This window comes from Mesoplodon mirus (assembly GCF_964341445.2).
Source record: "Mesoplodon mirus genome assembly, chromosome: 5".
Classification (NCBI taxonomy): Eukaryota; Metazoa; Chordata; class Mammalia; order Artiodactyla; family Ziphiidae; genus Mesoplodon; species Mesoplodon mirus.
Genome location: NC_138980.1, coordinates 94,904,856 through 94,927,028, shown reverse-complemented (window position 1 = coordinate 94,927,028; position 22,173 = coordinate 94,904,856). Strand labels below are relative to the sequence as shown.

Here is a 22,173-nt window from a genome sequence, read left to right as displayed (position 1 = left end):
GCCAGTTTATTTCTCATCCTTTTCTAGGTAAACCAATTTTTCTCTTCGGAATAATTAGGATGTTCTCTTAATAAACAGTATTCTATAATTTCGCAAGGACTTTCTTAGGCCATTTAAAAAATTTCTATGGCATAGCCCTAGTAGGGCTGCTTTAATTTAAAGGCTTTCATTAGATTGTCTCAAAGATGTCCTTTTTTCTTTTCCTTCCTATTTTCACTGTATTTGGCCCACGTAGCTTAATCCTTTGTCTCTAAACTTTTCTTTCTCATTTTCAATTTACGGAATGGTAGCTTTCATCTGCTTTAAATTCCAGCCTTCCAATATTCTCTACAATAATTTTTAAAATTTCTTGCACTTTCTTATTCCCTTCTTCTTCTATCATCATCATCATCATTTTCAATAGTGGCTCGTCTTACGAATAAAATGTAGACTAGAATTTCTCTGTAGACACTAATTATCTCTATTTTATCTGAGGCCAGCTATGTAGACAAATGTAACTCATTCCTATCTCTGAAGTATAAAAGAGAAAACAAAGCAAAACAGGGAGGAGAGGATAAATAATAAAGAATAAAGACCTTTAAGATTAAAGATTAAAGTGTCAAGATTAAAATGATTAATTCATCAGTGCCAAATTTGTATCTAAAGTTTATTGGGAACATTTGGATTCTGAGTTTTCTCTAAAGCAACGTTTCCTTTGTTAGTACTATTCACTTAATAAGTAACATATGATTCCTCTCTACTTGTGATGATTATTCATCTCAAATGCTTTGGAATCTTCACATACGTCTTTCTAATTATAAAAACAAACAAACAAAAATAACCAAAAAACAAAAAAACAAAAAAACTCCATAAATATGCTGTCTAAGAATTAAAGGAGTTAATCAGGGAAGTATTAATTCTAGATCTTCCAGTTATTTACCTAGATATCATCATTTATCATTTTAACTAGTATAGTACACCAGCAGCTCTAGATAGGCAATGGAAACAACCTTCAAAAGAATACAAGGAAAAGCATGGGTATGGGGTGTACACCTCCCACAGCAGAATTGAAAGACTGTGGTGAATTTAAAGATAAAGACCTTGCTTTAAGTGCATTATGTCTATTAAATGCACTGTCTTTACATTCTCTAACAAGATACGAATTTAAACAGTTGTGAAAAAAGGGATGAATGAATGAATGGCAATTCTGTGTTCCTTTCTCTGATGGAAATATGAAAATATAATGAAAAGAGATGAAGAGTTGGGAATACTTATATTCTAACTCCAACTCTTATACTTACACACATTAAATGAAAGCTAGTGGTAGTAGAACTAATTCAGAAAACTAAAAATCTAAAATAGTAATAAAAGAAGACCTTCAAGATGGTAGAGGAGTTAAGATGCGAGATCACCTTCCTCCCCACAAATACATCAAAAATACATCTACATGTGGAACAACTCCTACAGAACACCTACTAAACGCTGGCAGAAGATCTCAGACTTCCCAAAAGGCAAGAAACTCCCCACATACCTGGCCGTGTGGCTGCCAAGGTCTTGGTGTTCCAGCCGGGTGTCAGGCATCAGCCTCTGAGGTGGGAGAGCTGAGTTCAGGACACTGGACCACCAGAAACCTCCGGGCCCCACGTAATATCAATCCGCGAGAGCTCTCCCAGAGATCTCCGTCTCAATGCTAAGACCCAGCTTGACTCAACGACCAGCAAGCTCCAGTGCTAGACACCCCATGCCAAACAACCAGCAAGACAGGAACACAGCCCCACCCATTAGCAGAGAGGCTGCCTAAAATCATAAGTTAACGGACACCACAAAACACACCACCTGACACGGTCCTGCCCACCAGAAAGAAAAGATCCAGCCTCATTCAGCAGAACACAGGCACCAGTCCCCTCCACTAGGAAGCCTACATAACGCACTGAACCAGCCTTACCCAATGGGGGCAGACACCAAAAACAACGGGAACTATGAACCTGCAGCCTGCAAAAAGGAGACCCCAAACAAAGTAAGGTAAGCAAAAGAAGAAGAGAAATACACAGCAGATGAAGGAGCAAGGTAAAAACCAACCAGACCAAACAAATGAAGAGGAGATAAGCAATCTATGTGAAAGAGAATTCAGAATAATGATAGTAAAGATAATTCAAAATCTTGGAAATAGAAGAAAATACAAGAACCCTTTAACAAGGACGTGGAAAAATTAAAGAGCAAACAAACAATGATGAACAACACAATAAATGAAATTAAAAATTCTCTAAAAGGAATCAACAGCAGATTAACTGAGGCAGAAAAACGGATAAGTGACCCGGAAGATAAAATGGTGGAAATAACTACTGCAGAGCTGAATAAAGAAAAAATAATGAAAAAAATTGAGGACAGTCTCAGAGACTTCTGGGACAACATTAAACACATCAACATTCGAATTTTAGGGGTCCCAGAAGAAGAAGAGAAAAATAAAGGACTGAGAATATATTTGAAGAGATTATAGTTGAAAACTTCCCTAACATGGGAGAGGAAATAGTCAATCGAGTACAGGAAATGCAGAGTCCAATAAAGGATAAATCCAAGAAGAAACACCCCAAGAAACATATTAAGTAAACTATAAAAAATTAAATACAAAGAAAAAATATTCAAAGCAGCAAGGGAAAAGCAACAAATAACATACAAGGGAATCCCAATAAGGTTAACAGCTGATCTATCAGCAGAAACTTTGCAAGCCAGGAGGGAGTGCCAGGACATATTTAAAGTGATGAAAGTGAAAAACCTACAACAAACATTACTCTACTCAGCAAAGATCTCATTCAGATTTGATGGAGAAATTAAAACCTTTACACACAAGCAAAAGCTAAGAGAATTCAGCACCAACAAAAAAGCTTTACAGCAAATACTAAAGGAACTTCTCAAGGCAGGAAACACAAGAGAAGGAAAAGGTCTACAATAACAAACCCAAAACAATTAAGAAAATCGTAATAGGAACATACATATCGATAATTACCTGAAATGTAAATGGATTAAATGCTCCAATCAAAAGACATAGAGGGGCTGAATGGATACAAAAACAAGACCTGTATATATGCTGTCTACAAGAGACCCACTTCAGACCTAGGGACACATACAGACTGAAAATGAGAGGAAGGAAAAAAATATTCCATGCAAATGGAAATCAAAAGAAAGCTGGAGTAGCAATTCTCATATCAGAAAAATAGACTTTAAAATAAAGACTATTACAAGAGACAAAGAAGGACAGTACATAATGATCAAAGGATCAATCCAAGAAGAAGATATAACAATTTAAATATTTATGCAACCAACATAGGAGAACCTCAATACATAAGGCAAATGCTAAAAGCCATAAAAGGGGAAATCAATGGTAACACAGTAATAGTAGGGGACTTTACCACCCACTTTCACCAATGGACAGATCATCCAAAATGAAAATAAGGAAACACAAGCTTTAAATGACACATTAAACAAGATGGAATTAATTGATATTTATAGGACATTCCATTCAGAAACAACAGAATACACTTTCTCCTCAAGTGTTCATGGAACATTCTCCAGGATAGATTATACCTTGGGTCACAAATCAAGCCTTGGTAAATTTAAGAAAACTGAAATCATATCAAGTATCCTTTCCAACCACACTATGAGACTAGATATCAATTACAGGGGAAAAAAACTGTAAAAAATACAAACACATGGAGGCTAAACAATATGCTACTAAATAACCAAGAGATCACCAAAGAAATCAAAGAGGAATTCAAAAAATACCTAGAAACACGATGACCCAAAACATATGGGATGCAGCAAAAGCAGTTCTAAAAGGGAAGTTTATAGCAATATGATCCTACCTCAAGAAACAAGAAACATCTCAAATAAACAACCTAACCTTACACCTAAAGCAATTAGAGAAAGAAAAAAAAAAACCAACGTTAGCCAAAGGAAAGAAATCATAAAGATCAGATCAGAAATAAATGAAAAAGAAATGTAGGAAATGATAGCAAAGATCAATAAAACTAAAAGCTGGTTCTTTGAGAAGATAAACAATTGATAAAAGTTGATAAACCATTAGCCAGGCTCATCAAGAAAAAAAGGGAGAAGACTGAAATCAATAGAATTAGAAATGAAAAAGGAGAAGCAACAAGTGACACTGCAGAAATACAAAGGATCATGAGAGATTACTACAAGCAACTATATGCCAATAAGATGGACAACATGGAAGAAATGGACAAATTCTTACAAAAGTACAGCCTTCCAAGACTGAACCAGGAAAAAATAGAAAATATAAACAGATCAATCACAAGCACTGAAATTGAAATGGTGATTAAAAATCTTCCAACAGGGGCTTCCCTGGTGGCGCAGTGGTTGAGAGTCCGCCTGCCGATGCAGGGGACACGGGTTCGTGCCCCGATCCCGGAAGATCCCACATGCCGCGGAGTGGCTGGGCCCGCGAGCCATGGCCGCGGAGCCTGTGTGTCCGGAGCCTGTGCTCCGCAACGGGAGAGGCCACAGCAGTGAGAGGCCCGCGTACAGAAAAAAAAAAAAAAAAAAAATCTTCCAACAAACAAAAGCCCAGGGACCAAATGGTTTCACAGGCGAATTCTATCAAACATTTAGAGAAGAGCTAACACCTATCCTTCTCAAACTACAGGCCAATATCATTGATGAACACAGATGCAAAAATCCTCAACAAAATACTAGCAAACAGAATCCAACAGCACATTAAAAGGATCATACACCATGACCAAGTGGGGTTTATCCCAGGAATGCAAGGATTCTTCAATATTTGTAAATCAATGTGATACACCATATTAAGAAACTGAAGGATAAAAACCATATGATAATCTCAGTAGATGCAGAAAAAGCTTTCGACAAAATTCAACACCATTTATGATAAAAAAAACTCTCCAGAAACTGGGCATAGAGGGAACCTAACTCAACATTAACAAAGGTCATATATGACAAACTCACAGACAAAATAGTACTCAATGGTGAAAAAGTGAAATGATTTCCTCTAAGATCAGGAACAAGACAAGGATGCCCACTCTCACCACTATTATTCAACATAGTTTTGGAAGTTTCAGCCACGGCAATCAGAGAAGAAAAAGAAATAAAAGGAATCCAAATCAGAAAAGAAGAAGTAAAGCTATCACTGTTTGCTGATGTCATGATACTATACATAGAGAATCCTAAAGATGCAACCAGAAAACTACTAGAGCTAATCAAAGAATTTGGTAAAGTAGCAGGATACAAAATTAATGCAGAGAAATCTCTCGCATTCCTATACACTAATGATGAAAAATCTGAAGAAATTAAGGAAACACTCCCATTCACCACTGCAACAAAAAGAATAAAATACCTAGGAATAAACCTACCTAAGGAGACAAAAGACCTGTATGCAGAAAACTATAAGACACTGATGAAAAAAATTAAAGATGATACAAACAGATGGAGAGATATACCATGTTCTTGGATTGAAAGAATCAACATTGTGACAATGACTCTACTACCCAAAGCAATCAACAGATTCAATGCAATCCCTATCAAACTACCACTGGCATTTTTCACAGAACTAGAACAAAAAATTTCACAATTTGTATGGAAACACAAAAGACCCTGGACAGCCAAAGCAATCCTGAGAAAGAAAAATGGAGCTGGAGGAATCTGGCTTCCTGACTTCAAACTATACTACAAAGCTACAGTAATAAATACAGTACAGTACTGGCACAAAAACAGAAATATAGATCAATGGAACAGGATGAAAAGCCCAGAGATAAACCCACACACATATGGTCACCTTATCCTCGATAAACGAGACAAGCATATACAATGGAGAAAAGACAGCCTCTTCAATTAGTGGTCCTGGGAAAACTGGACAGCTACATGTAAAAGAATGAAATTAGAACATTCACTAACACCATACACAAAAATAAACTCAAAATGGATTAAAGACCTAAATGTAAGGCTAGACACTATAAAACTCTTAGAGGAAAACACAGGCACAACGCTCTATGACATAAATCACAGCAAGATCCTTTTTGACCCACCTCCTAGAGAGATGGAAATAAAAACAAAAATAAACAAATGGGACCTAATGAAACTTAAAAACTTTTGCACAGCAAAGGAAACCATAAACAAGATGAAAAGACAACCCTCAGAATGGGAGAAAATATTTGCAAATGAAGCAACTGACAAAGGATTAATCTCCAAAATACACAAGCAGCTCATGCAGCTCAGTATCAAAAAAAAAAACCCACCCAATCCAAAAATGGGCAGAAGACCTAAATAGACATTTCTCCAAAGATATACAGATTGCCAACAAACACATGAAAGGATGCTCAACATCACTAATGTTAGAGAAAGGCAAATTAAAACTACAATGAGGTATTACCTCACACCGGTCAGAATGGCCATCATTAAAAAATCTACAAACAAGAAATGCTGGAAAGGGTGTGGAGAAAAGGGAACCCTCCTACACTTTTGGTGGGAATGTAAATTGATACAGCCACTATGGAGAACAGTATGGACGTTCCTTAAAATCTAAAAATAAAAAAACCTACCATATGACCCAGTAATCCCACTATTAGGCATATACCCTGAGAAGACCATAATGCAAAAAGAGTCATGTACCAGAATGTTCATTGCAGCACTATTTACAACAGCCAGGACATGGAAGCAACCTAAGTGTCCATCTACAGATGAATAGAGAAAGAAGATGTGGCACATTCATAAAATGGAATATTACTCAGCCATAAAAAGAAACAAAATTGAGTTATTTGTAGTGAGGTGGATGGATCTAGAGTCTGTCATACAGAGTGAAGCAAGTCAGAAAGAGAAAAACAAATATTGTATGCTAACACATGTATATGGAATCTAAAAAAAAAAAAAAAAACGGTTCTGAAGAACCTAGGGGCAGGACAGGAATAAAGATGCAGATGTAGAGATTGGACTTAAGGACACAGGGCAGGGAAGGGTAAGGCGGGACGAAATGAGAGAGTGGCACTGACATATATACACTACCAAATGTAAAACAGATAGCTAGTGGGGAGCACCCGCATAGCACAGGGAGATCAGCTGGGTGCTTTGTGACCACCTAGAGGGATGGGATAGGGATGGTGGGAGGGAGACGCAAGAGGGAGGGGATATGGGGATATATGTATACATATAGCTGATTCACTTTGTTGTACAGCAGAAACTAACACAACAATGTAAAGCAATTATACTTTAATAAATATGTTAAAAAATAAATAAAATAAAATAGTAATAAAGCAAAAGACTTAAGCAAACAGAATAATGAATGTTCATATATCTAAGTGAACACAATATACACTGAAGTTGATACATACTAAGCCTACACCTTGAATTGCCTTCAGAATCATAGTTCTCCTACACCACTGAGTAGTCAACTAATAAACCAGCTTGTATAATACTTAAAACTTACACATTTATTGTTATTATTTTTGCGATGTAGCCCACTCACTTCAGTAACATCACCATACCTCTGTTAGAATAATGTGCTGGTTTTATAATATGTCCACAAATTCTTTGATACTTCTCCCTTCAAAGAGCAGAACCTAATTTGTTCCCTTTAAGTGTAGGCTATAATTAGTGACTTTTTTCTAATGAAGATAAAATGATAGAAGTAACAGTGTGTGATGTACAAGATTCAGACACAGAAGACATTGTAGCTTCCTCCTTACTCTCTTGGCTCACTCTCTCTGGGAGAAGCCAGAGTGCTACACCATAAGATCACTCAAGTAGTCCTATGGAAAGGTCCACGTGATGAGGAACTGGCAGTTTCTGCCAAAAGCCAGAAGAAACTGAGGTCTTCTGGCAATAGCCATGTGAATGAACCACCTAGGACGCAGATCCTCCAGCCCCAGTCAAGGCTTCAGATGACTGCAGTTCCAGCCTACACCTTGATTGTAGCCTCATGAGACCTTGATCCAAAACCACCCAGCCAGGTTACTCCTAAATTTCTGACCCATAGAAACTATGAGATAATAAATGTTCTGAGCTGCTAGGTCTATTGCTGCATAACAAATTATACTGTATTAGATAAATACAAGCAATTTCAATTACGGGTACTTAGATTCTGAATTTTCTTATATTTCCACCTATCACCAGAACGAAGATTTTCTAATACCATCTCATGAAAGTACATTTTCTCCCTTTAAAATATCTACTTATTCTCAGCTTGGAAAATGCCATGTTAGGGATAACAGTACCAAAATGAATTATACTGGTCTTTTGCTTGTTGACAGTGTCAGAACTGCTGCTTAGCACTTACACTCCACCTATCACCTAGTAGATACTCACTGAAAAGCTACTGGATCAGGAACACTTACTTTTAGAATTTACATCTAAATAATTTAAATGAAGTTTTAGGCAGAAGGAGAGAGAAATCAGTTGAACTTCCAGAGGAAAAGTTTCAACTGAAAGCCTGTATCTATACCACTGTGATCCATTTGCTGGGAGCCAGAAAAAAACTCACTTGGAAAAAAAAAAGAGGTGTTAATGACATATAACATTGTATTAGGTGTACAACATAATGATTCAATATTTATATATATTGTGAAATAATCACAAGTCTAGTTAATATGTGTCACTATACAGAGTTATGAAATTTTTTTCTTGTGAAAAGAACTTTTGAAATCTACTCTCTTAGCAACTTGCAAATATGCCACATAGTACTATTAACTATTAACTATTAGTCAACATGCTGTACATTACATGTCCATAACTTACATATTTTATAACTGGAAATTTGCACTTTCTGACCCCCTTCATCCATTTTGCCTGCTCCTAACCCCACCTCTGGCAACTACCAATCTGTTCTCTGTATGTATGAGTTTGGGTTTTTTGGTTTTTTAAGATTCCACATGTGAGATCACATGGTATTCGTCTTTCTCTGTTTGATTTCTTAGCAAAATGCCCTCAAGGTCCACCCATATTGTCACAATACCAAGATTTCATTCTTTTTAATGGCTAATATCCCATTTATACACACACACACACACACACACACACACACACACACACCCCACATCTTCTTTATCTATTTATCCACTGATGGGCACTTAGGCTGTTCCCATATCTTGGCTGTTGTAAATGATGCTTCAGTGAACATGGGGTGCATATATCTTTTCAAGTTAGTGTTTTCATTTTCTTCAAATAAATACCCATAAGTGGAATTTCTGGATCAGATGATAGTTCTATTTTTAATTTTTTAAGGGACCTCCATATTGTTTTCCATAGTGGCTGCACCAATTTATATTCCCACCAACAATATATGGTAATGAATGGTAACCAGACTTTTGGTAATGATCACTTTGTAATGAACACAGATGTTGAATCATAATGTTGGACACCGAAAACTCAGATACTGTTATATAGAAAACAGAACAAAACAAAAAGTTAGTTCAGAAACAAATACAATTTGATCCAACGATTTGAAGAGGGAAGTCTTGATTACTCTTCCAAGCCCACTGGAATATTTATTTTATATTCTCCCATATTTAGCTTTACATATATGCTTCCAAAGTGCCCTAGAAACGTTTCTTAAAATTCCTCTTAAAACAAACTTTTATAATTATCTAGCCTGCATTTCCTTTTAGTAAGATAATTCTTTAGTCATACAAAATTTTGTAATTATTACCACACTTGAGCTATATATTCAGAAATAAACACTTCATGACAAAATGAGTTTATGACAAACTCTGACAAATGCCACTAGAAAGCTGTTTCATATATGTTGGAACCAATTACATTGAAACCTAGCTTCCTAACGTTATCTCGTCGTTCCACTTTCAGCTGCTAAGGCAAAGTAAATATCCCAAGAGATTAATAAAGTATCTATTTTGAACAATGTAAGCTTGCACTTGATTCTATTTTACACTTACATATTATTTCTAATATATCTCTAGATTTTTCCTGTCTTCTATCCACAAGCACAAATGGTTGCTTATACATATATACAACTGCAAAATATTCAATACATCTAACTAGTAAACAATAAATAAGGATTGAGGTGACATTACTCCCATATATCACTGTAAGCAACTGGACACATTACTAAAAGTAACTGCAGTAAATCAAGTAATTATCAACCACAAGACTTGAAAGTTAAAAGCTGCTACACAAGCAAACTTCGAGGCTATGACTGGCAAATTCTGCAAGGAACAGCTGTAGAAATGATAATACCTAAATCAGAGAGAAATTTTAAGGTACAACTGTTAAACTTCTAAGGTGAAATGGGTTTGCTATCCCTAGTTACAAGAGGTAACCTGATAGAAGGCTATACTTGATTAACTAACTACTACTCTTCTCTGAAAACTTTTTGTAAACCACTGTAAAAGAGGAACAGTAAACTCAGCATTGGTACAGTGAAAATTACATTACAAAACATAACTCAAACATAAAATATACATAATCAGAAACAAATAATCCAAAAATGTTATATTTAAGTAGGTAAAAAACTATATTTTCAAATTCTGTTCTGGTAAACCCTCTATCTCACCAAGTGTTTATAAACTTGTCATTCTGTTAAAAAAAAAAAAGTGTTAACAAAATACTGTTTTTTTTAAAGACTATCAACAGCAATCTTTGAAGAAAGACTAGAATGAGCATACACCCAATACCCAACACACTAGAACAATATTTTCTGTGTTTTACTGGAAGCGTAATTGGCTAAGGGGGAACAAGATTAACAAAAGAAAAGTAAGATGAAAAAATATAGTATCAATTCACTAAAAAACAAGATGAAGAACATTCCTCAAATTTACCTCTCATTTAGATAGGAAGATCTCTGATTCAAATGTGTCACAAATAAGGATGCTGCTCAACCTACTCTCTTTTGAGATGTGCAAGTCAATCAGCTCAGAATAAAAAAGCTGCAGAGAACTAACACAACATTGTAAATCAACTATACTTCAACTTAAAAAAAAACAAAGCTGCAGAGATTTACTTTCATGTCAGTGAGCCACGAAAAGAAAAAACAAGGGAACAGGAAATAAGGAAAATAAAAAATAAAATGTTATGCATATGAAAAGGTAGCAAATTTCATCTGATGTTAAAAAATACAAAATATGCTCAGAATAAATTAATGTATCTGTTACAGACATTTAGATGTGGGCACTACCAAAAAACAACAAAAAAGGAACATAAGTGTGAATGGGGGTGGGGAGATACAGAAACAAGCATGGCAAAATGTTGAAGCAAGATGATATGTACATGGGGGTTCCTTGTACTCTATTGAAATTTGTTTGGAAATTTTCAAGATAAAAACTTTTAAATTATTTTCCTTTTCTCTGCAATCATTTGTTGAAGAATTGTTTACATATAATAAAGTATAAAACTCAAGTATACATTACAATTCGATGAATTTTTACATAGGTATATATCTGAAAAACTACCACCTACGTGAAGATGTAAATCATAGACCATCACTTCAGAGGGTTCTCTCTCTCTCTCCTTCCAAGACACTGACTCCTCACAAACCAAAGGCAACCACTCTCCTGACCTCTATTACCCCAGTTTAGTTTTTCCTATTTTAAACTTCATACAAGTGGAATCATACATCATGAACTCTTCTGTGTCTGTCTACTTTTGCTTGACACAATGTTTCTGGGATTCATTGCCGTTATGAACATCCTTGTACATGTTTTGTTTTGTTTTGTTTACCTTTCTTGGGTACATCTAACCTGAAATTACTGGGTCACAGTACAGAGCTATGTTTAGCTATAACACATACTAACAGTTTTGTAAAGTGGATGAAACAACTTGACATTCCCACCAGCAATATATAAGAGTATCAGTTGTTTCATATCCTTGGCAACACTTGATATTGTTTCACATCCTTGGCAACACTTGATATTGTCAGTCTCTAATTTCAGCCATTCTGGCAGGGGAGTGATGGTGCCTCATTGTGATATTTCCCTGATGAGTAATAATGTAGAGGAGGGGTCCCCAAACCCCGGGCCGCGGACCACTACCAGTCCACAGCCTGTTAGGAACCAGGCCGCACAGAAGGAGATGAGCGGCAGGAGAGGGAAGCTTCATCTGACACTCCCCATCTCTCCCCATTGCTCGCATTACCGCCTGAACCATCCCCTCTCGCCGGTCCATGGAAAAACTGTCTTCCACGAAACCAGTCCCTGGTGCCAAAAAGGTTGGGGACCGCTGATGTAGAGCACCTTTACCTATGCACATTGGCCTTTTGGATAACTTCTTTTGTGAAGATCTGCCTGTTTTGCATATTTAAAAAAGTGTGTTGTTTGCCTTTTTCTTTTTGATTTTTAAGAGTTACCTATATTTTTCTGGATACAAGTCATTCACCAGATTTACTTAATGTGAGTATATTCTTGCAGTCTGTGGCTTGCCTCTTTTCTTTAATGATGTCTTCATGAATAGAAATTCATAACTGATTGTAGTCTAATTTATCAATTTTATGTTCTATTTAAGAAATTTTTGCCTACCCCAAGGTGATGAAGATATACTTCTAGGTTTTCTCCTAGAACCTTGATAATTTTAGCTTTTACATTTAGTTCCATGATCCAACTCAAATGAGCTTTTGAATATAGTATCAGCTAAAAATCAAGGTTCATTTTTTCCCAAATATCCAATATCCAATTTATCTAACACTATTAAAAGTAAATGTTTTCTTAACTTCAGTGGAGCTTTTGTCATAAACCAAGAAACGACATATGTGAAGGTCTATTTCTAGACACTCATATTCTTCCACTGGTCTTTTTGTCTACCTGGTTCTAATATAACACTGTCTTAATTACTGTAACTTTATAGCAAGTCTTGAGACATTTACATTTTGATATAAATTTTGGAATCCATTTGATGAAAATTTTTAAATTCTGGGATTTTAATTGAAATTTTATTGAACCTATAACTCAACCTGGGGGAAATTGACATTTTAACAATATTGAGTTCCTACCATATAAAGATGTAATATTTCTCCACTTATTTAAGTATTTTTAAATGTCTCAGCACTGTTTTATATTTTTCAGTGTAGAAGTTTTGCCCAAGTTTTTATTATATTTATTCTTAGGTATCTTACATACTTTGATGCTATTCTAAATGTACTTTTCTAATTTTATTTCATACTTTTTGGTTGCTAGCACACAACTTACAATTAATTTTTGCATGTTGTCCTTGTATCCAGTCACCTTGCTAAATTCATTTTTTCTAAAACTTTGCTGGTAAACACTTCCAAAATTTTTTTCCATTTTTTAAAATTAACTTTTTTTTATCCTGAGGGCACTGGTTAGAATTCCAGCATAATGTTAAATAGAAAAAAAGATATGGGACATGAAACAAGGTTTTTCATTGAGTATGATATTAGCTGTAGGGGTTTTTTTGTTGTTGTTGATACTCCAGAAAATTAATAATATTTTCTTCTATTCCTAATTTGATGAGAATTTTTTAACACGACAGATGGTGACTTTTGTCAAATGATTGCTCTATCTACAGAGATGATCGTATGAGTCTTCTACACTGTTAAAGAGATGGACTACATTGATTAATTGTAAAACAACAAACCAACCTTGTATTCCTGGAACAAATCTGTGATATCTTTTTTACATATCACTGGATTATCTCTGTATCTATGTTCTTGAGAAATATTGGTCTGTACTTATCTCTTCTTTCTCATGTTCTTGTTAGGTTTTTCCTACCAAGATTATGCGAAAATCATAAAATGTTCAGGGAAATGTTTTCTTTTTCAGTTCTCGAAAAAGTCTGTATAAAATTAGCATTATATCTTATTTAAATGTTTGAGAGGTTTACCAGTGAAGCCATCTGGGCCTGGGGTTTTCTTGATGGAAAAGTTTTTAATAAATTCAATTTGTTTTTCAAAGATTATGACCTTTCATTCAAGTTATCAAATGTACTAACATAAAATTGTTCATAATTTTCCTTAACAATTTAATATCTATACAATTTGTAGTGATGCTTCATTTTTTCATTCTTAGTATTGGTACTGTCTGTTGTCCCCCAATTTTTTCTTGATCAGTCACTACAGGTTTATTATTTTTTTAAAAGTCTTCTCAACAAACTGTAAATTTTTGTTTCATTGATTTCTACTTTTATATTTACGACTTCCTTCTTTCTGCTTTCTTTGGGTTTGATTTGTTGCTCCCTTCAGTTGTGAGCTTACACCACTGATTTTGAACTTTTCTTCCTTACTAATATATGCATACAGGCATACCTCAGAGATATTGTGGGTTCAGTTTCAAACCACCAAAATAAAGTGAACAGTGCAACAAAGGAAGAAAATTTTTTTTTGGTTTCACGGTGTGTATAAAAGTTACATTTTTGCTATACTGTAGTCTATTAAGCATGCAATAGCATTGTGGTTAAAAAAAACCCAATGGACACAACTTAATTAAAAAGTATTTTACTGCCAAAAAAGTGCTAACTATCAGTGAGAAAATGCTGTTGGACAAATGGCACCGATAAACTTGCTCATTGCAGGGTTGCCACAAACCTCAGTTTGTAGAGAAACAGAGTATCTGTGAAGTGCAATGAAACAAAGCACAATAAAAACGAAGCGTGCCTGTAAAAAGCAATAAAGTCCTCTCAAAGCACTGCTTCAGTTACACTCAACAAGCTCTGATGTAATACTTCTGTTGTTTTTCAGATCAAAATATTTTCTAATTTCCATCGTGACTTCATTTTGATTCATGGGCTATTTAGAAATGTCTTGATTAATTCTCAAACATTTGGAGCTTTGCTAGCTATTTTCTGTTACTGAGTTGTAATTAATTCCACAGTGATCAGAAAACATGTACTGTATAATTTCAATTCTGTGAAATTTGATCATACTTCAAGGACCAGAATATTTTGGCAAATGTCCCAAGTGCACTTGAAAAAAAAAGTAGTCTTCAGTCTTTAGATAAAATGTTCTATGAATGTCAATTATATCAAGTTGATTAATCATGTCATTCAAATTTTCTATTCCCATACTGATATTTTTATATAACTGTTCTGTCAGTTACATCAAATGTATATGTAAAATCTCCAGCTATGAAAGCATACCTATCTTTACTGCTAATTATATTAACTTCTATATTCAGAAGCTATGTTATTAGGTAAACACACACTTAGGATTATTATATCGTCTTGATGAATTGACCTACTTATTATGATACTTTCCTGTTATCGCTTATACTTCTTCCTTTATGTCTATTTTGTACAATATTAATATAGGCACATCAGCTTTCTTTTGGTGAGTGTTTGCAAACAATATTTATCCAATCTTTTTACTTTCATATTATGTGTGCCTCTAAAGTGCTTTTTTAAAAAAAAATAAATACTTTTAAAGGTTTTTTTTTTAATCATGCAAACACAAGTCAAAAGAAAGATGGAGTGGCAGCATTAATATCAGATAAAGTAGACTGCAGAAGAAGAAATATTATCAGAGACAAAGGAGGATACTACATAATGATAAAGGGGTCAATTCACCAAGAAGACATAACAATCCTAAACATATATGCATCTGACAACAGAGGTTCAAAATTCATGAAGCAAAAAGTGTTAGAACAAAGAGGAGAAATAGACAAATCCACAACTATACTTGGAGACTTCAATTCTTTTCACTGACCAACTAAACAAGTAGACAAAACCTCAGTTAGGAAATAGAAAACCTAACAAGCACCACCAGTCAACTGACACTTACAGAATATTTCATATAAATATATAATTTAGTTTTTAATATGGAATGTAGAATTTATAGAATATTCCACCCCAAAGCAGCATAATATACATTATTTTGAATTGCACATGGAACATTTACCAAGACTTACCATATTCTGAGTAATAAAACTTCAAAGAATTCAAACAAAAGTATACAAAGTATCCTTCCCATCTAAAACAAAATTAAGCATAGAAATCAATTATAGAAAGAGATATGCAAAATCAACAAATAATTGGAAATTAAACAACATACTTCTAAACAACCCATGGGTCAATGTGAAAGTCACATAAGAACTCAGAAAATATCAACATAAAAATTTGTGGGGGGCTTCCCTGGTGGCGCAGTGGTTGAGAGTCCGCCTGCCGATGCAGGGGACACGGGTTCGTGCCCCGATCCCGGAGGATCCCACATGCCGCGGAGCGGCTGGGCCCGCGAGCCATGGCCGCGGAGCCTGTGTGTCCGGAGCCTGTGCTCCGCAACGGGAGAGGCCACGGCAGTGAGAGGCCCGCGTACAGCAAAAAAAAAAAAAAAAAAAAAAAAAAATTTGTGGGACCATGGCTTTCCTGGTGGCACAGTGGTTAAGAATCCTGCCAATGCAGGGGACATGGGTTCGAGCCCTGGTCCCGGAAGATCCCACATGCCACGGAGCAACTAAGCCCATGCGCCACAACTACTGAGCCTGTGCTCTAGAGCCTGCAAGCCACAACTACTAAAGCCCACGTGCCTAGAGCCCGTGCTCCACAAGAGAAGCCACTGCAATGAGAGGCCTGCGCACCACAAAGAAGAGTAGCCCCCGCTCGCCACAACTAGAAAGAGCCCACGCGCAGCAACGAAGACCCAACACAGCCAAAAATAATAAATAAATAAATAATAATTTTAAAAAATATTGTGGGACCATCTAATGTGGTGCTTAGAAGGAAAAGAAGAAAGGTCTCAAATCAATAGCCTAAGCTTATACCTTAAAAAATTGTAACAGAGTGGATTTAAATCCAAAGCACACAAGAAGAAATAGTAAAGAGCAGAAATCAATGAAATTGAAAACATTTGATTTTTGAGTAATAAAATAAGAAGCTGGATCTTTGGAAAAATTAACAAAATTGATAAACGTGGAAACAAACTAATAAAGACAAAAGAGGGGACACATTGCCAATATCAGGAATGAAAGAAAAGACACCACTATAGATGCTATAGACATTAAAAGGACAATAAAGAAACAACTTCATGGCAATTAATAGATGAAAGAGACAAATTCATTGAAAGATACAAACTACTAAAGCTCATATAGTAGGTGACTCACATAGTCAAAGACCGAAAGATTTTAAGAAAAAATTAGATAACCCTAACCATCCTATACCTATTAAAGTAATTAAATTTATTCTTTAAAGCCTTTCAACAAAGAAAACTAGGCCCAGATGAGTTAGCTTGCAAACTCTGATAAACATTTATAAAATAATACTAATCTTATCCAAGATTTTTCGGGAAATATAAGAGGAATAAACACTTTAAACCTATGAGGCCAGCATTATTCTGATACAAAAATATTACACAAAAAGGTATTCTTCATGTACACAGATACAAAAAAATACCCAACAATTTATTAGCAAATCTAATCCACCAATTTATGAAAATGATAATACATCACAACTAAGTGAAGCATATCTAGAGAATGCAAGGTTGATTCAACATCTGAAAATAAATCAATGTAATCCATCTTATTAACACACCAAAGAAGATAAACCATAAGATTATCTCAATAAGTACAGTTAAAACATTTGAGCACAATGTACAATCATGATTAAAAAACTCTCATCAGTCTAGAAACAGAATGGGGACATCATTAACTTGATAAAAGGATTATTATACTTAATATAATAATATGTAGTATATAATAAAACCTGATAAAAGGCCCTAGTATACTTAATAATGAAAGACTGAAAGCTTTTCTCTTAATATCAGGAACAAGACAAGGATATCTGCTCTCACCACTCCTGTTCAACATCATACTGGAGGGCCTAGTCAGCGCAATAAGGAAAAAGAAAGGGTGGTAGGGGAGGTGGTTACACATAAACTGAAAACAAAAGAAACAAAACTGTTCTATATCCACAAATGATACAACTATCTACATGAGAAAATCCGAAAGAATCTACAAAAAAAAAAAAGTTACTAGAATAGGTGAGTTTAGCAAGGTTGCCAGGTTCAAAGTCAGTACACAAAACTGTATTTCTAAATACTGTCAGTGAACAACTGGACATGGAAATTTAGGAAAATTATATTTATAATACTATCAGAAGTGATGAAATACTTGGATATAAATCTGACAAAATATGAACAACATCTGTATGTTGAAACTATAAAATGCTAATGATGGAAAATGAAGATCTTTGATTAAAACAAAATAGATGGAGATATCCTGTGTTCACTGATTGAAAGACTCAATATTAAGATGTCAATTCTTCCCAAATGGATCCATGCATTCAATATAATCTAAATTAACATCCCCTCAGTACTTTTTGTAGAAACCAACAAGTCATTTCTAAAAAATTGTATGGAAAAGCAAAAGAACTAGAATATCCAGAATGATTTTGGAAAAAAATAAAGCTGAAGAACTTACATTACCTGATTTTAAAACTTACTATAAAGCAACAATAATCATGACAATGTGGCATTGGCAAAATGATAGATACAAAGATCATGCGGACAGTCCAGAAACAGACTCACATACACAGTCAACTGATTTTTGACTAAGTTATTAATTCAATGTTGGAAAGGAAAGTGTTCCCCCAAAATGGTGCTAGAATTGGGAAAATAAACTTGACCCTTATCTCACACCATATACAAAAATTAACTCAAAATAGATGATACACCTTGACATAAAAACTATAACATTTGTAGAAGAAAACATAAGAGGAAATATGCGTAACTTTGCACTGAGCAAACAGAACACAGAAACACAAATCATAAAAGGAAAAACTGAATTTAGTCAAAATTAAAAGCCCCTCTATTTTAAACAGTTAGGAAAATGAAAAGGTAAGCTTCAGACTGCACTCTCTGTATATGCACCTGTGTGGGTCAAAGGACTTGTATAGAAAAATGTTTAAAGAATTCCTCCAACTCAATAAGACAAACAACTCAATGTTTTAAAATGGGCAAAAGAGGGCTTCCCCGGTGGCACAGTGGTTGAGAGTCTGCCTGCCTATGCAGGGGACACAGGTTCGTGCCCCGGTCCAGGAAGATCCCACGTGCCGCGGAGCGGCTCGGCCCGTGAGCCATGGCCGCTGGGCCTGCGCATCCGGAGCCTGTGCTCCACAGCGGGAGAGGCCACAACAGTGAGAGGCCTGCGTACCGCAAACAAACAAACAAACAAACAAAAAAACACACTGAGCTGTACATTTTATTGTACGTAAATTATCCTCGATAAAGTTGATTCTTTAAAAAAAAAGCTCTCTTGGGAAAATATTAACCAGGGAATACTGGTGATGCCCCTATACGACCACTCAAAAGATATCAAAAACATCAATAAAATTCAATACCCACTTATGGTTTTTTAAAATGTCATCAGAAATGAAAAACAACAATAAAATCATCTTGGAAAGCTAAGAATACAAGAACACATTTTAACCTATTACACTCTCCATTTATCAGAAAGCTTCAGCAAACATCATAATTGATGGCTAAAACATCAGAAACAATCCCCTTAAAGTCTGAAACAACACCAAGTTGAACTATCACTGCTATTATTTAACATTATATAAAACGTATAATAGCAAAAGCAATGAGGAAAACACACAAATTATAAAACTTAAAAGAAAGCCACAAAACTATTTTCAGATAATCAACTCAATAAAGTGATTAGATACATGATAAACAGAAAAAAATTCAAAAGCTTTCATGTAACTGGAGGGGGAAAAAAAGAGAAAAAATGTTACTAGAAAGTTTCCATCCACCAGAGCTGTCAAATCATAAAATAGCTAGGAATACTAAGAAGGAATGTCATACATATGGGAATAAAACTATGAAACTTTCCCTAAGCAAGGTGTGAATAAAATGTAGAGACATACCATACATACACATATTTCTGAGGGGAGAGACTCAGTATCATGAAGGTCAGTTTGCCCCATATTAATCTAAAATTTCAATATAACCTCATTCAAAATACCTGAGGATTTTTTATTTAATTTACAAGTTAAGTCTAAACTTCACTTGAAGAAATGCATAAGAGTCAAGAATAACTTCAAAAAGAGTAATACGGAGGGAGAAATGGTTATCAAAATTTTAAATACACATTCTCTTTTTAACCCAGCAATTCCATTTCTAGGAATCCATGCTCCAGAAATAATCACATAAAGAGGAAGTTTCCTGAACAGCTCTTAGGATGAAGGTAGAACTAGAAGGGGAAGTGGGAGGTATACGTTTTACCTTACAGTCTTCCATACTGTCTGAAGTTTTAAAATTTAAGATTTAAAGTTTGTAATTAAAAACAAATAAATGTAAAAGTTGGCTTCAAATAAAGCATTATTTGTGATAGGAAAAAGAAACTAATTAATTCAAATGTCTTTCAGTAAGGGAATGGTTAAGTAAATTACAGCCCATTGAAGCTATTGAAATATCATTTAGCTTTTAAAAAGTATCAGGGAGACAGGTTTAACAAGTAAAGATGGCCAAGATGTGTAACTTAGTGAAAAAAGCAAGTGATATAATGTGTTTGGTACACCCCACCAAACTACCCCAACTTTACATGTATGCATATGCGTTTAAAAGTGTACATGAGAAAGAAGTACAATACTGTTAACTCTAGACAGTGGAATAAGACTGGGGCATGAAAGGAAATGTTCACATTTTACTTAATAGTTCATTTTCTGTATTGCTGAATTTTACATCTAGTTCGTATGTCTGTAATTAATTTTTTAAAATTAAAGTTATTTCATATAAAAATGATAAATTCCAGAGGACATGGGAAAAAATAGTTTAAACGTTTATAAAAATCTTTAAAACGTTTATCTTCATGTTTATTTACATACTCTGCAAATGATCTATAGTCTTCACCAGAGGTGGCTACCAATGTAAAGAAATCTAACTTACCAGTTATGATAAAAACAACATATTAAGCCTTAAAAAAAATCATATTAAGCCTTTAAAAAAATCATAAACTTCCCCGAACCAAAGCAGACTCAAAGCAGTGCCTATGCATATGTTAAAAAAGAAAAAGAAGAAAAAAAAAATGACTGGAGAGGTTAAGTCTCCTAAATAGATTCTTCCTCTCAGTAAAAAAGACTACCTCCTCCCCTCTTCTTCAACTTGGTCTGAGCGGCTTTAAACTCACCATTTTGAATGTGCGCAAAATGATTAACAAGCAGTAATCTCAGGGAGGCCGAAACTGAAGGTGCATCCGCCAGAGGCGTGCTCTGACCTGACAGCGCTAACTGGGAGAAGCATTGATGGAATGGTGCTAATATCGGGAGAAGAATGATTGTTATGGTCTGTACAGGGTGTCTGGGTGACAGAGCCTCGGTGACAATCGGGAAAAATGCAAATACAGTCAGCAGAGCGACGGCAACGGAAGGTTTTTCGGGGAAGGGGTGTTGATGCAGGCCTGTGGCGTAATATGGATCAGCTCTACACAGGGTGACTGGAAATGGGCAGAGAGGGCGGGTGAGAGGTGTTAGTAGGGGACACACTCTTCTAACACAGTCGCGATTGTAGGGAGAAAGGCAGCGGGGTCCTTGGCCAAGGCACCAAGGACAGCAGAAGAGGCAGCAAGAAAGAGCGGCCGGTGGAGACCCCGATACCAGTCTATGCCATCGCCGGAGGCAGCGGGCGCTGCGGCCACCGACAAGAGCGTGGCCCCAGGTTCGGGCTGGACAGGGCCCAGAAGGCGAAGAAGGCCTCTCCCAGCCATCAACCCCACCCACCATGGCCGGCGCGGCGGGCCAGGGACAGGCCCCACTCCTTCTCGAGGACAGAAATTAAGAAACGGAGGAGGTGAAGGCAGCAATTTCCTCGCCTTGTCCCTCACCTTCCCAACATGAGAACAAGCCAGATTAAAAAAAAAAAAACCCTCACCGAACTGTGCAGCGGCTCCGGAGCGAGAACAGCGCTCGATCCTCCACCCGCCACCACCGCCTTCTTCTCCGCCTCCGACTCCTCCCCCGCCGAACGCGCAACGGCTCGCGGCGGCGGCGGCGGCTGCGGCGGCAGCGGCGGCGGCGGCGCCGGCGGCGGAAGCAGAAGCGGCCGTGGCGCGTCCCGCCCCTTGCGCCGCGGCAGAAGAGAAGGAGGAGGGAACGCAAGCCACGCCCCCAAAACAGAGTCGACCAATAGGCTTAAAGGACCTCTGCGGGAAAAATCCACATACCCAATCGGAACCTGAGGAGTGGGCTCACGTCAATGGTTGGGACGTGGCAGAAAAAGGGAAATATACTTAGACTGTCTTTACACCCTGGTCCCCCTTTCTCGCCCAGGGGCGAGTTCACCGATTGGCC

The 22,173-nt window shown here is 36.2% G+C and overlaps 1 protein-coding gene across 1 annotated transcript in view; it reads right to left on the bottom strand.

Annotated features, from left to right (window-relative positions):
* The window catches only part of PJA2 (praja ring finger ubiquitin ligase 2), an 80,655-nt gene extending 58,754 nt beyond the window's left edge, over nt 1-21,901 (bottom strand). The window contains exon 1 of the mRNA XM_082622812.1: nt 21,755-21,901. The gene's annotated coding sequence lies outside the window, so the exon portion shown is untranslated. The remainder of the gene's footprint in view (nt 1-21,754) is intronic.
* Nucleotides 21,902-22,173: the final 272 nt, after the last annotated feature.